This window comes from Phalacrocorax aristotelis, chromosome 4 (genome assembly GCF_949628215.1).
Source record: "Phalacrocorax aristotelis chromosome 4, bGulAri2.1, whole genome shotgun sequence".
NCBI classification, from domain to species: domain Eukaryota; kingdom Metazoa; phylum Chordata; class Aves; order Suliformes; family Phalacrocoracidae; genus Phalacrocorax; species Phalacrocorax aristotelis.
Genome location: NC_134279.1, coordinates 30,992,889 through 31,007,074, shown reverse-complemented (window position 1 = coordinate 31,007,074; position 14,186 = coordinate 30,992,889). Strand labels below are relative to the sequence as shown.

The window sequence follows — 14,186 nt, the reverse complement described above, 5'->3', positions numbered from 1 at the left end:
TAGTGAAGACCGAGGCAAAAACGTTGTTAAGTACCTTAGCCTTCTCCTTGCCCATTGTTATCAGTTTGCCAGTCTTGCTTATCGGGGGAGTACACTTTCTTTGATCTTCCTTTTCTGGCTGACATACCTGTAGAAGCCCTTTTTATTCTTTGGACTTCTTCCCAAGTTCAGGTCCATCTGTGCCTTGGCCTTCTTGACCCCAACCCTATGCAACTGGCCAGTGTCCCTATACTCTTCCCAGGATACCTGTCCCTGCTTCCACTGCCTAATTCCACTACCTCTTGCCTTCCTTTTCTGATTTCTTACACCAGGGGATAAAGAGCTCTTGTGCTGTATGGAGAGTGTCCTTAAAGATCTGCCATCTCTGTTTTGCTGCCTTGTCCCTGAGGGCAGTTTCCTAGGGTGTCTTATTGACTAATTCCTTGAACAGCTGGAATTTTGCTTTCCTAAAATTCAGAGTCCTGACTTGACCCTTGGCTTGACCCCTATTCCTCAGGACTGCAAACGCCACCAGTGCGTGATCACTGCAGCCCGGGCTGCCTCCAATCTTGATGTCATTGATTAGCTCACTTGTGTTGGTGAACGTCGGGTCCAGTATCACACCCCTGTGGACAGGCTGTCTAGAAGATCAAATTCCTGATTTCCAAGCACCTGGTAACACAAAGTAATTGAAACTTAGATGGGTAGCAGTGGCTGTCAGGGAGTACCTTAAGAAATAAAATTTTTTACCAGATTTTGTTTTGTTCTGTGCAGGAGCAAAGCTCACCTCGGTACAGGTTTTGCAATTACAGAAAACAGCAATAGCCCATTTCAAGAAAAATAAAGGCTTCACATCTTTGAACACTTCTCAGTGACTTTTCCTTTTGCCAGCATGACAGTTTGTCAGTCCTCTTTTCTTCAGTGCTAAAATTCTTGGTGTTAGAGATTTTGCCTTCTGATGTAGCTTAAGGAAATCTTTAAACCTTTGAAGTAAGGTACATTAGCGTGTAAACTCTGGAACTCTTTGGTTGCACTTGGGTCAGGATTAATAAATGTTTGTTCAGGTGCCCTGTCTTAGGAAGTGAGTGTTTTCTGCCATGTCACAATACATTAGCTATTGTGCCGTATTTTTGTTAAAACACTTGTCATGTTTTTCAAATCTGGGCTTATTATTTATAATTTCTGTTCCTCCAGATTATATATCTCGATTGTTCTTTTGATTTTGCCTGCTTTAAGTCAGAATGAAAGTGTTCCTCGCATGCATATGAATGTCTCCATCCCTTGGGGGATTCCTCCTTGACTGGCAGAGGAAGTGGAAATGGATCAATCATCTGTCACTTAATGGTGTTAAAGATGCTGTGAGCTTTATCTCTTACTGATTCTGATAAAATGCTTATTCCAGTTGCATGGCAAGCATCCATGTTTGGTAGCTGGTATCTAGTAAATCATATTTTTGTAGGGCTGGCGTTGTGGCTTGTACCTGGGCAGTGAATCTGAAGCACTCTAAGTATTGCGAATTTACTGTGTGATGATGAATTGAGCATTCTGCGTATGCAATAAATTTTTTTTAATTAATTACACATACATAAGCCATCGATGCAATGATGGTGCGTTAAGTAAGGTGCAAGAGCTGTTCTCCTGGACAAATGTCCAAACCAGTATTTTCTGTTGGAAGAAAAAAAAAAAAAGTTGTGTTGGAAAATGAGAACACATTTAAACTAGCCAGAATGTGTGGTAACTTCACATTTTGTAAGCATAAAGAGTACGCACAGAATGATACTTTATCCAAACAGAAATTTTGAAAGTATATTTTCTTAGATAGTTTACTAGGGACAGATGTGATTTCCTATGTTTTGTATGTGTAGCTTTATATAGGATTTACTTTCAGGTTTTAATAAAATTAAATTGTGCTGGAAAAAAATCGGCATAAGAATGGTCTACAGTAGGAAGTCTGTAGGACATGCTCATGTGTCAGAGGGTCCATGTCATTTGTGCTTCCTGGTTCTGCTGCTTTTAAGCGCTCATTTGCAGTATTGCATTAATGTAGGGGTTTGGAGTGAATTATAAAAGGAGTGGGTAACGGCTTGCTTTGGCTGTAAAACTGCACTCATATTTTTGGCAGTAGGTAAAAATGGCTGATCAGGAGAATCTATTTCCTGTATGTTCAAATATAAACCAGATAGTAATGAAAAAGTCATTCACTGTTTCCTAAAGACTTTTTTTTTGCCAATATAAAATGGTAGTTCAAGTGGAAAACTGGGTAACATGTTAGTCCTTATACTCAAAACAAGCATCAAGAAAAGGTGATTGTATTAATTCTTTCCTTCCTTCCTTCCTTTCTTCCTCTGGATTCTGATTGTTTCTGGCTTTAAACAGATGAGATTCCCTAATGACCACATTAGTGCTAATAATCCTTCAAAGCAGGAGTGAAAGTGCAACTACTGTGCACGAATATCAAAAAGACTTCAGTTCAAGCAGTGTTTTCGATGCTCCAGGTTTCATATCAATCTTCAGAATGAAGACCTAATCTGTAGCAGTGGGTGGTCCATATTCTAACTGTTGATGCTTGCACTTTTTTGTGGTCACCCCTTTGAATACTTACACTGTCATTCATAGTTAAATATAAGACAGCAGCTTTTTTCCAGGTCCGGTGTGTAAGGCCTTCTTTCTGGTAATGTTGTTCTCCTTGCCTGCTTAGAGATGCTGCTATTTTTTCATCAGGCTGGTCAAGTGGTGGTTGCTCTGAGTAGCTAGGGGAAGGTGTAAAGAACTCGGGTAAACAGGCAAGAAATGTGTTCTGGGTGACAGTCAATTATACAGTGATAGTCACATTCTGCCACTTATGTTGCGCTGGTGAATTAGGTAAGGGGGTTTTGGATGGCGTGGTAAGGAAAGTGTCATAAGCACAGGCCTGTATCTACAGGGAACCTCTTTCAAATGAGGGTCCTTGAAGCAGAGGTGCCTCAATGCTCCCTGCAGTCCTGCAGCCTTTTTTCCAGGCTGGGATCCTGAGTGTCTGGTGTAGCTGACTGGCAGGTCCTTGTACGGCACAGCAGCTGCACCCCACATCACTGGGTTCTGGGAGCAGGAGCAAATGAAGAGTTATGGGGAGGGCTGCTGGCTTCATCCCCACACCTACTTTTCTAATGCCCTTTAGGGTAGGGGCCCTGCTTTCCCCTCTGTCTCAAAATGAGTAATACTCAGCACTGCAGGTGATGGTAACAGAAATCTGCAGAGCTTTTGCTTAAAGAGAAGGGTCATTACATTTGTATGTAATGGAAGAAAGATGAGGTAGAAAGACCCTGAGTGTAGTGCATATCCCTCCTCAAGACAGCCTCAGACCATCTTCCATCTACTGGGAGTTACAACCGATAGTTCTTTATCCAAGCATAATTCATTAAGGGGACATTGAAAGGTACTGTCCCAGCGACAGCCGCATATTCCTGTTGCCTTCCCAGAGAAGGTAGTCCAGGAAGCTTGCTCTGCAGTCCTTTCTTACTGATGGGCTGCTAGCTGGCTGACCTACTCACCTTGCCTCCTATGGTTTAACACCAGAAAAAAAAAAAGGAGAAAAGAAGTGTTCTGCTATCATTATATTGATGTTTGCAGTATGAACTGTGACTTGACGTTGCAAACTTCCTTAAGGAAAACTGTCCCAGAAGCTCACGGTGAGGTTTGGGGCTATGGGAGCCTGTACACTCAGGCTGGCTCTGGTGCCTTACGGGAGCTGAACTCCTTATACTGGTGTATGCAGCTCCTGAAACTTTTTCCAACACAGGCCCGCTGTTTCCATTAAAGGTTTTTACGGGGCTTCCTACACATCATATCTTGAACAGCTTACCATATTGGCTCTTAAAAGTGGCTTTGAATACAATGCCAGGGCCCCCCAGTAGCAGCTTTACAGGCTGCCAGTGAACTGGGAAGCCCCAATTGGCTCTCCCTGTGCTAGCGGAGCCTCCGCACCAGCTTTTCCAGATAAAATGATGAAGTATCTGTTTTGTCTTATTTAATTAAACATGGCTTCCTTGCTGAATAAACCAGGGAGCACTGCAAAGTGCCACAAGCTCTTGTTCTAGTAGTCCTTCCTCCTATTAGAAAAGAAAAATGGTTATAATTGAATGCCAATGCCTAAGTCCCGTCTGTATCATGCCATCAGTACCTTTGTAAAGGTCTTTTGTGTAGGCCCTTAAAATGAAAACAAAAGCTTCATCATAAAGGTAGCTTCTGTTTCTTTCAGGATCTCTGGCATAAAATTATTTTTCCTTTCTTCCTGTTTTGCGGAGTTGGTAAAAAAGCCACAAATCCAAATATTTTGTCAGGAAATCTGGCACTCGTTGCTTATACATCAGCTTATATATGAGCGTTGCTGGACAGGACTCCTAAACTCCTCAGTGCTCCTGGATCACTAGATGTGAAATAATGTGCTCAGAACATTTTTGCCGTTATTTCTGAGAGTGAGGCGGCTCAGAGGTGGGGTGCTGGAGGGCAGGGGCAGGCAGCAGCCTTACCTCCACCTTGCCTGCCCGCTGGCGCTGCCTGCCCTACGGGGCAAGCTATGTCCTGGTGCTCGCAGTATATTGTTGAAGTGCAAAGTGACCTCCAGCAGCCTTAGGATGAATCCAGCTCTTTTTAGAGTAGATGTAAGGGGAAGGGTGACCCACTCAAACGTAAAAAGGTTTCTTGTGAGCGGCAGTGCTGTGTTAAATGGCATGCATGGACGGATAACACAGCTTGGCCTGGTTTCCCGCTGCATGTGTAGTTACTTCAGTGTGCATGGGGGAAACAAGTGTGTAAAACCTGAGTACCTTACTGCATACTAATTTTAAAAGTGATGAAAGGATGTACCAGCAAGTGACGAATCAGGCACTTAAAGCATAGCACAGCTTGTTTTTAGCAGTGACAGGGACTGAGTAATATGTATTTTTGTTCTGCAGGCTTAATTTTAAAATATATGGGGAATAAAGCTAAATGCTGTATAAATACACAATATTTTTTTCCTCAGTGAACACAGAATTAAAATTCAGCTACTTAGTAAACACCATTTAAAGATTAGAGCACTGAAGAAACAAACACTAGATAAGCTTTTAATATAACAACAGTATAGTCTGGCTTCTCTTAAAGGAGGAAGAACACCCTAAAGGTCATGTGCAGGTAAGAAACACATGAGAGAAACTTGCTAAAGCAGGAGTTGGTGCTCTGTTTAACTTCAGTGTGAAGATGAAAAGCCTCAGGGAAATAGAAGAGGTGGAATACAAGGAACTCTAGATCTAACCAGGCTTCATCACCAAAGAAAATCTGGGAATTGGTAGTACAGTTTTGAAAAGATACTGCCAAGGTAAATTCTTTTCAATGTACTTAGTAAAGAAGGAAGAAAGTGTTCAGTCGTTTCGTGCTCACCATCTGCCAGTGTTGTATTTCTGGTTTGTAAGACTTTTCTACTCACGTTGCTGCAGTTGATATTTGGAGGGAGGAAAATACAGAATATGAAAGACAGGGAAGGGGTGGACTTAAGGATGGGGCTGGAATGCATGCGGGTCCTGTCAATGTGTGGGAAAACCAGATAGGACTTGGCGGTTTGATTTAGACCCAACACCGTGTTTTGAATAGCTTGCCTGTAGCAATCCAGTTGATAATCGTCTCTGCTTTTGGTTAGTGCTTGTCCTCTAGATCGGAATAGCATGTTGTAGTACACTTACAGATGTGGTTTCCCAGGGTGATTCAAATGCTCCAAATACTTCAGTGAGTCACAAAGCAGGGTGTCAGTAGCCACGCTTTTCAAGATCGTTATGTTCAGCCAAGAGAGGAGGATGTAAGAAGCTAACCCACATTTTGATTGCAAAACTGTTGGCTCCATGTTCTCATGAAGTCTCTGTATGAATATGGCTGGAGCCTGATATCTTATAGCTCTGTCAGGTCTATGCATTTTCCAACATCTTTTTTACACAAAGACTACAGGGAACATCAGCCAACACGTGTCTTGTGTTATTTTTGAATTATTATTGTTAGGATTTTGTATGTTGACTAATCTGTTATTGCTGTGGTGTATCACTGAAACAAAATGTGGCCTTATTTTGACAGGGAAATGTATGTCCTGTGACACAATTGCTTTGTGATGTATTGTACTGCCTTGTTAGTTTAATATTTTCCATTAATGTGAAAGGGAAGAGGAGAGCGGAGTAGGGAGCAGAAAAATAAGAGATGTTCCTCTGGCCATGAATTTTCCCTCTCCTTGAAAGGCTCTTATGTCCTCTACCAATTAGTTGCCTTCCCTGCACTACGTCATGTTCTTGCCCAGAGTTTAGTGGGCAGTTCAGATGCAGTTTGTTCCTGCTGAAAAATCACTGCAGGCCAGCAGTTCCACCAGCCTTCCTGGGCTGCCCTGCGGGTTGCTTGTCTGCCAGGCTTGTGAAATAGGAGTGCATTCTTCTGGATTTAGCCAGAATATCAAGATCCAGGCATTTTCAGGTAAGTGTGATGCTGCTTATTTTGAAGTGACCAAGTTTATTTGAAACAGTTTATATAGATTACTTCAGATGGTTTGGGGTTTTTTGTAATGATTTTTGATGTGAAAGAACTCAAATTTTATGTTCAGTGCCAGATTCGCTGAGGCTTCATGATGCAGGTAATTCACGGACTTCTCTGGAGATGGAGGTTTGTGGAAGCAAAAGTGATGCAATTATATATATTAGTGTATTCCTGTTTAACTTTTTGGAGAAAAAAATAGCACAGAAGTTAGTTGAACAGTTGGTAAAAGTTTTATAATAGGCCTGTATTACGATGATTTTCCAATCTTTAATTTCACTTTCATTGCATTTTTTTGTTTGTTTGGCTGTTCATTTTAGTGATCTGATTTTATTCAGGAGGAGCAGTAATGGTTATAGATATTAATTTCCAATAAAGGTCTTATCTTACTCTGTTTAAAAAAAAAAAAACAAAACCCAAAATAAAGACCTACCCCCCCCCCCCCCCCCCCCAAAAAAAAATAAATTCCAACTAACCCACAACCTTTTCCAACTAACCCACAACCTTCTAAAAATTCCTATTTGAATAGAAAATTTGAACAGCTGAAAAATCACAGCAATCTATAGGATATATATGTAGAGGGTGTTTTTCTGGAGAGGCAGAGGAAGTGTTGAATTGGTAAGATCTTCAGGGGAATCCTAAAACAGTTGTATATGTGTAGTCATACTGACCTTCTTTTGAAATGGATACTTTTCTCAAAATTTAAAAGAAAACTCTGAATAATATAGGCTTTTAGCTAGCATGCTTACTGTTCTATGTTGGACTTTATAGGGCAAAGTGCAAACCTTTGACTTAAGGGACAGAGTGCAAACCTTTTACTTCTATGGCAGAACAGCTTCTTGTGCAAAGTAGTCCTCAAGACGTGACCGACAGTGCTCATGTCGTAGCGTCAAACCAACAGCACACGATATTGCCACCCAGGGTGTGAGGTTTTAGCCAGTATTTGGAGTTGTGTTTCAGTGGACAGGTGGAAGTAATGATGACAATAAGAATGTCTTTGATGCCATATTTAGCAAGTGCTCTTTTCCTAAAGTGGGAAGATCAAACAACAGGAAGCCGTTTCCTCGCTTGTAATATGAAGCTTGGCTTCGCAGTCTGTGCCCTGCCCGAAAATCTGCCTCTCTTTTGCAGGGAGGAATAAACTGTTGATTTACCTCCTGCCTGTGACTTCCCTGTTGGGTTCACTCCTCCATGCAAGTTAAATACCGGAAATACAGCTGGAACCAAGTCAGCTCTTTGTCCCTTTAGGTACGTTGGTACTATCACAGTTGGAAGAGCCTGGAAGCCTCCTGCTGTTCCTGGGTAGCTTACACCTTGATTGTCCTCAGGGCAAGCAGAGTAAATCCTGAAGCTTGGGAAATCTGGCAGTGGAGCAGAAGCTATTGCGTATTTGTCCCCATGAGCGATGTGCTCCAAAACCCTGATAGTTTCCCATTTTGAATGTAGACCAGATCACACCAGGTGGCCCAAGAACTGCAGAGTTTTGTTGAGCACGTCTGTCAGAGACAGCAGATATGTAACTTGCTGTTCATGCTGGTCTTTGAGTGGCAGCTTTCATGGTCTCAGCTGACATTTAACAAAGACCATTTTAATCATCCTCCATTTAGTTTGGTGGCTAATAAACACATTGACTTCAGAGTCATAGTCAAACCTCCTCTAAGACACTGAGAAGATAAAGCACTGAAAAGTAAGGATCTCCTACTGGTCCAGCTGGATAACTGTTGTCTGCTTAAGAACTACTCACCTGAGGGATTAAAATACAGTAAATCTATCCTGTAGACCTGAGCCCCTCAGTTCTATGCCCTTTAAAACAGGGACCCACATGGGAGGTATCTTTTGCTTCAGCTGACTTGTCATCTGCTGTCTTTTGGCATACGCTCTCTATATGGTAAATCTAAGACATAACTGAGTTATGAAAAGAGGCAAGAGAGAACACTGATTCTGTAAACTGACTGGAGAATTTTGATTCCACATGAAATAATATTTTATTTCTTTTGTGTTTCTTGTGGCTAAGGAAGCAATGGTAGAGGACATAGGAAATGTACCTGGGTTGTGTATGCGTGGATAACATTTGTAGTCACTTGGAGCTGTGGATGTAGGCTGGTATATGCTGTTCAAGCTTGAGTCTAGCAGTGCTGTCTTTTTTCCTGCTTTTTGTGTTAAAACTGTGTTTGGCATATCATATTTTGGTTGAGGTGTCAGTTTGGAGTTCAGTAATGCAGCATGTATGTATTCAGAACAACAAGGGTCAGGTTTTGTGCTTTCAAGTTTCTTCTGATGTCGAAAGGCATCTGCCAATTAGTCCGAAACCTTTAGGATCCGCAGCTAGTTTTTTTCAGCCACGAACATCTTGCTAAAACGTATTCAAGGTCAGCACTGTGTGTTGAGTTGCTGTTGTTATTGGATTGTTCTTCCTGTTAGGGCTTGCTTGATGTAAACGAACAGCGCGTGACTACCTCCCAGTAATGCCCAGTATACCAGTTACTTGTGGCAATTTATGTGTGTGGCAAACTCAAAGGTGAGATGACCCAGATCTGATTGAGATCTTGTATCAGTGTAAAGCAGATGGGCAGCGGCAGCTCGTCGTGCAGCCATGATGCTCATGTCGGTGGAAGTCAGCCTGAGATCAGAATCTGAAAAATTTACATATTCTAGATAAGAAGGCGAAACTTTATATTTCGTCTTGCTAGTTTTGAAAGAACTGTAAGGGAAACCACGTCTTAGCTGGGTTTCTACTTGTCCTCCGTTTTCTATCGTCTCCTTTTCTTGTGCTGTGAAGTACAAGGGAAAAGTAAGCTAAGACATTAGTGTAAAATAAAAGGCGATCTGGTACTTCAGAAAAGGAACCTACTCTGAACACTCCATCTACTACAAGTGGGGCATACAGCTGGGTCTGTGCAATAAATGTACCACGAGTGCCTCAGGTCTTTTCTGAGCAGGCAAAAAAGAGATTTCTGAACTGATTGTAGTCATCATCACTGGAGGCAGCATTTGTGGTTACAGAGAGTTCTCCTCTGTATTCAGGATGGACAGTAAGTATACTAATGTGATGAATTTTTGGTCCTTTCGACTTTTTCAGGATACTGGTGTATTGTAACAGAGCACTTTTATAAACTTGTGACACATATGCATTTTTTCAGATGTTACTGGGTAAAAATAGCTGCAAATTGTCAAGCACTGTCTTCTGGGGTATAAATGTGAAGTTCACAGGTCTTTTTATTTAAGGTTAAATGAAAGCAAAACCAAGGGAAAGACCTCCAAGGTCTTTGTTTAAAAAAACAAAACCAAGAAAAAGTGTGCTGTAAATGTTAGGCTTGTGAAAATCTTACTATAGGAAATAACACTGTACAAGAAACAAGGGTCTTGGCTTTTGCTCAGATGTGATGGGTATCCTCAGCCTAAAGTCCAGAAGTACTAGATTTTCTTTCCAAACAGGAGGTGCTTTTGGAATGTGGATGATGAATCAGACAAATCAGTTAGCCAGAATAAATAATAAAATGTTGCTTGGAGGCGTAAGGCAAAGTTGCAATACAACAGGACTAAAATTATGCAAGCTTGTAAAAGGAAGATGAGAGAATACAAAAGTACTGATTTTAGAATTGAGTTAGGCATTGGATTGTGCTGCTTCTTGTATGGTTTCAAGCAAATAACTGAAACTCTAGGATTCTGTTTCCCATATGTGAATACAGTAAGTGTGACTTACTTTTGTTAGAGAAGTGAACATTGCTTCTCAAAATTTTCTTCTCTGTGATTTATTCATATTGTATGGGGGTTTTGGGCAGTGGGTGGGGGATTAAGCTATGTCATCTTATAAGCATCTTTGTGGAAGAGTTTTCGTGGCACTATGGAAACAAAGATTGTCTCCTGAGTCCCAAATTGAAATTCTTCCATTGCACATTTGAGCAACTTCAATCTGTAAGGCAGTTTAATGAAGAGTTATCAGGGAATATTTTAGTTACTTTATAGAGAATACCGAAGAAACAATTTTTTTGTTGTTTTCCTCAGCTAGGTTATTTTCACATTTAGACTGTGGCTCTCCCTTACTCTGGATCTTATTAATGTCATCTTATATGAATTTTTCAAATTTCCGTATAAACTATGTGTTCTTATTGCAAATGGTTGGGTTTTGGTTTTTATATTGACCAACTGTGAAAAATCTTGCAAATGTGTGAATATATGTTCTTAAAATAATACTGAATTAACTATATTTTGTAACCTCCCTGTCTTCCTCCTACATACACCCTCCAGTTTTACCAGAGGTAACAAAAAGTTATGCTAAAGGAATTCAAACTTGTTGAGACCACCTCCCATTTTTAGGTTTGTGTTTGATTTTGGTTGTATTGAATTTGGAGCAGAAATTAACTCAGTGAAGGAATGCAGGGCAGGAGCCTGGATCTGGATGACTGGCTTTCCTCCCAGTTTTCCCACACCTATCTGAGATAGAGATGCCCCTCTCCGAAAATGAGACTCGGACAAAGTGCAAATTCTTCATTTCCTGAAATCTCATTGTTTAGGCCAACAAACATGCAGGTCAATGTGCAGGTTGCAGAACTGAAACTGAACACCAGCTCAGTTTCCCTGGATCAATGAAGTGTAATTTGAGGCTTGTGGTTGCCTATGCAGCTTGGAGAACCAGCACTGAGAACAAAGGCACAACACTGGTTCCTTCAGATATTTGAGCAGCAAAACACTGTTAACACTGTTCCCTTCTGTTGGCATTTGGCTCAGTGCTGCACTGTTTGGTTAGGCCAGGCGTAAATTTGTGATGATGGTTATGCCAGCAAGTTCTCCTCGAACAGAGGGGCAGCTTGTGCTGTCCCTATGTAGGTAACTTGAAGATGAAGGGGAAAAAAAAGGAAGAAAATATTTGAGCTTTGCAGATGTTCAGAGAGACTGTCTTAGTCTGACTATAGGCCAGTCTTTCTGTATAAAATCGAGTCAGCAAAGAGTCCTCAGTGAACAATAAATGCAATAAATGAAAAACTTTACACAAGTCTGGCACCAGATGCAGATTAAAGAGCAGTAGATATAACTGGCTGTAATACCTAATGGTGTATTCAGCAAGACATATGGAGGATTAAACCCATAGCTTCTGCCCTCAGTGGGAGATGGTGCATACGAACGTGTGCGCTCTTGACTTGAATGTCTTTGCAGTGTGACTGCTGCTCTTTGGATGGAGAGCCTTTTTTGGTCAGTGGAAACTTGGGCTCGTAGTGTTTTGTTTAGCTGCAGCTAAGGATGCTAGTTAATAATTAGGCTTCACTGAGTTTTCACTAGGATGTAATCAGATCTGTATTTTAAGTGAGTATGGTTGGTTGGTTGTTTTTACTGAAGAGCTTGTGAGAAGTTCGTGGGAGTTAAGTGCATCTGGGCCCAATCATGCACCTCTTTCTGAAGTGCCTAATTCAATTGATTGGTCATTTAGTGACAAGAAATACAGTGCCAGCAGGACCTTAATTATTTAATCTATCTAACCACAACAGGAGCATTATGTAATGCAGAGTAATGCAGAGAGGTAGATCAAAACTTTTACGTCTCCATGTCTCAGCAGAAACACTGGACAAGGAAAAAGGTACCTCGTGTTAGCGTGTATATGCAATATTGTACAACTACTGCTTGGCATGTGTCTCCATAAAAGATGTGCCACACCATAGTAATAGTTAAAATTTTATCTGTCAGTTAACTCAAGTGTGATTGAACTGTAACGCTCCTGTTAAATGCACAATATCAAATGTAATTGATATATCTTTCTGCCTTGTCGCAGATTACACCACCTTACTTAAACTGCGAGACAAGAATATATCTTGAAAATTAAGAGCTCTTCAGGTAAGGACTAAGTTAAGTCATTTTCTGTTTACAAAGAGCGTAGTTGTTAAGCACCAGCATGAAGTAAACAGAGGACTGTTTGTGAACTACACTTCGAAAAGCTGAAGAAAAATCACTTGAGATGTTCACGGTGAAACAGGCTGTAGTAAACAGGCTGCCTGAGAAAGACATACATATGCACGTTTGGGTGATCTTACTATTTTGAATAGTTCATACTTAGGATGTCTTTCAAGAAGGGATTGGCAAGGAATTGTCTTCTGACACAAAAATGGGAGCCAACTGAGAAAATGGCTGGAGGTAATGGGCAGCACTGTGACACCAGGTTTTAGCGGCATGACTCTGGTGCAGGCTGCTTGTCATTGACCATCTCATATTTTCAGAGAAGCACTGGTAGACCTAAACTTCATGTTCAGGAAATGTCCCAAGCCCCCTTGGGGTTATTGCTAAATAACAGCGTGCCCAGCAAGTTAAGCTGTTGTTCTTTGACTGATGTCTCCCCTGGGATAAACAAGCAGTAGTTCTGCAGAGCGAAAAATCAGCAGCTCTTTGTTTAAACAATCTGTTAAAACTCCTGCCTTGTGCTTAAGAAAATGAATTTGAGGCTTTTCAGGAACATTGTTGAAAGATTAAATAATTACCCTGTTCATTATGGGAAAAGCCCCAATTTGTTGGAGATGGTGCTATAAAGCCATATAGTCACAGCCGACATAAAAATAAAATGTAAGACGTTTTACCTTGACACGTAATGGGGTGGGGGTTGTGCTTATTTTACTTCTAATGCAGACTGGTACGGTGCACGTAAGCAGTTCACTTGACTCCAAGTAAAAGAGACAGAAATACGTCAATTCGATAGATGTTTAAAAAGTGTGTGAAGATAACCTGTAAGTTATGAACTGTCAATCCACATTTCCAAGGTAATGAAAACTTTGTGAGCTGTTCAATCTACAGACCCCTTGCCATCCTTTCAGTTTCTTAATTTATATACATCTATTTCATCTTAAAGCTTATAAACAAATACAGGAAGTTGTTGAAATTGGATAATTAAATATTTTTCTGTACACATATAGCTCCTCCTGACTGCACCAGATTCTATTACCTTGCCTGAGTATATCACAAAGAGCATGAAATTGAGAAATTGTGTTGAAATTCCTTTGGGTTTGCATTCTTGGAACTTTTCCTAGAGCAATTTCATGACTTAATTTGCATTTGGTGTTAGAAAATTTATAAGACTCTGGTGCTTTGTTACTTATGCCTAGGTTTTGAAAGGAAAAAGAATGAATGCCTGTTAAGTTTAAAATAAAATTGTAGCCTTTTCTTATAAAAATGGACATGTTATCGCTGAAGTGCCAGTAAGTTGCAAGGAGGTATTAAGAAAATAAAAAGCTATCTGTTATCTTCCAAAGCTTATAACCTAAACAAATGAATTAAGCATGATCTTTTCTATGTTAATCTTTATTTATACAGCAACATGGTATATAAGGATTTTTAAGACACTTAAATGCTACTAATTTTGTGTTCTGCCCCAAATCTTTGTCTTGCTGTGCCCACAGAAAATAATTGTTTTTCTTGTTAGGTGTTCAAGGAGGTTTTAAACAGAGTTTAGAACTATTTCCTTTTACAAGAAACCCTCTTTAATCCTCCCCCCCCCCCCCCCCGCCCCCATTGGTTTTGGGTCTTTTTAGGGTTAGTAATCTATTTGCCATATGCAACTACATGATAGCAAATGCTGGTTCTGCTTCTCCACTATCCTAGTTTATCGTTTATCTGAACCTGAATGGAAATAGTTACAAAGATTATAATAGTACCAATTTAATTGCATGGATGTATATGTTACATTTCTTTGTACATCTGCATAAATG

The 14,186-nt window shown here is 40.5% G+C and overlaps 1 protein-coding gene across 9 annotated transcripts in view; it reads left to right on the top strand.

Annotated features, from left to right (window-relative positions):
- Positions 1-14,186, top strand: part of BMPR1B (bone morphogenetic protein receptor type 1B) — a 254,881-nt gene that overhangs the window by 86,099 nt on the left and 154,596 nt on the right. For 8 of the 9 annotated variants that reach the window (XM_075090807.1, XM_075090803.1, XM_075090804.1 and 5 more), the window contains one exon: positions 12,266-12,327. The exons of the other annotated variant lie outside the window; for it this stretch is intronic. The gene's annotated coding sequence lies outside the window, so the exon portion shown is untranslated. The remainder of the gene's footprint in view (positions 1-12,265; positions 12,328-14,186) is intronic. 9 annotated transcript variants of the gene reach the window in all.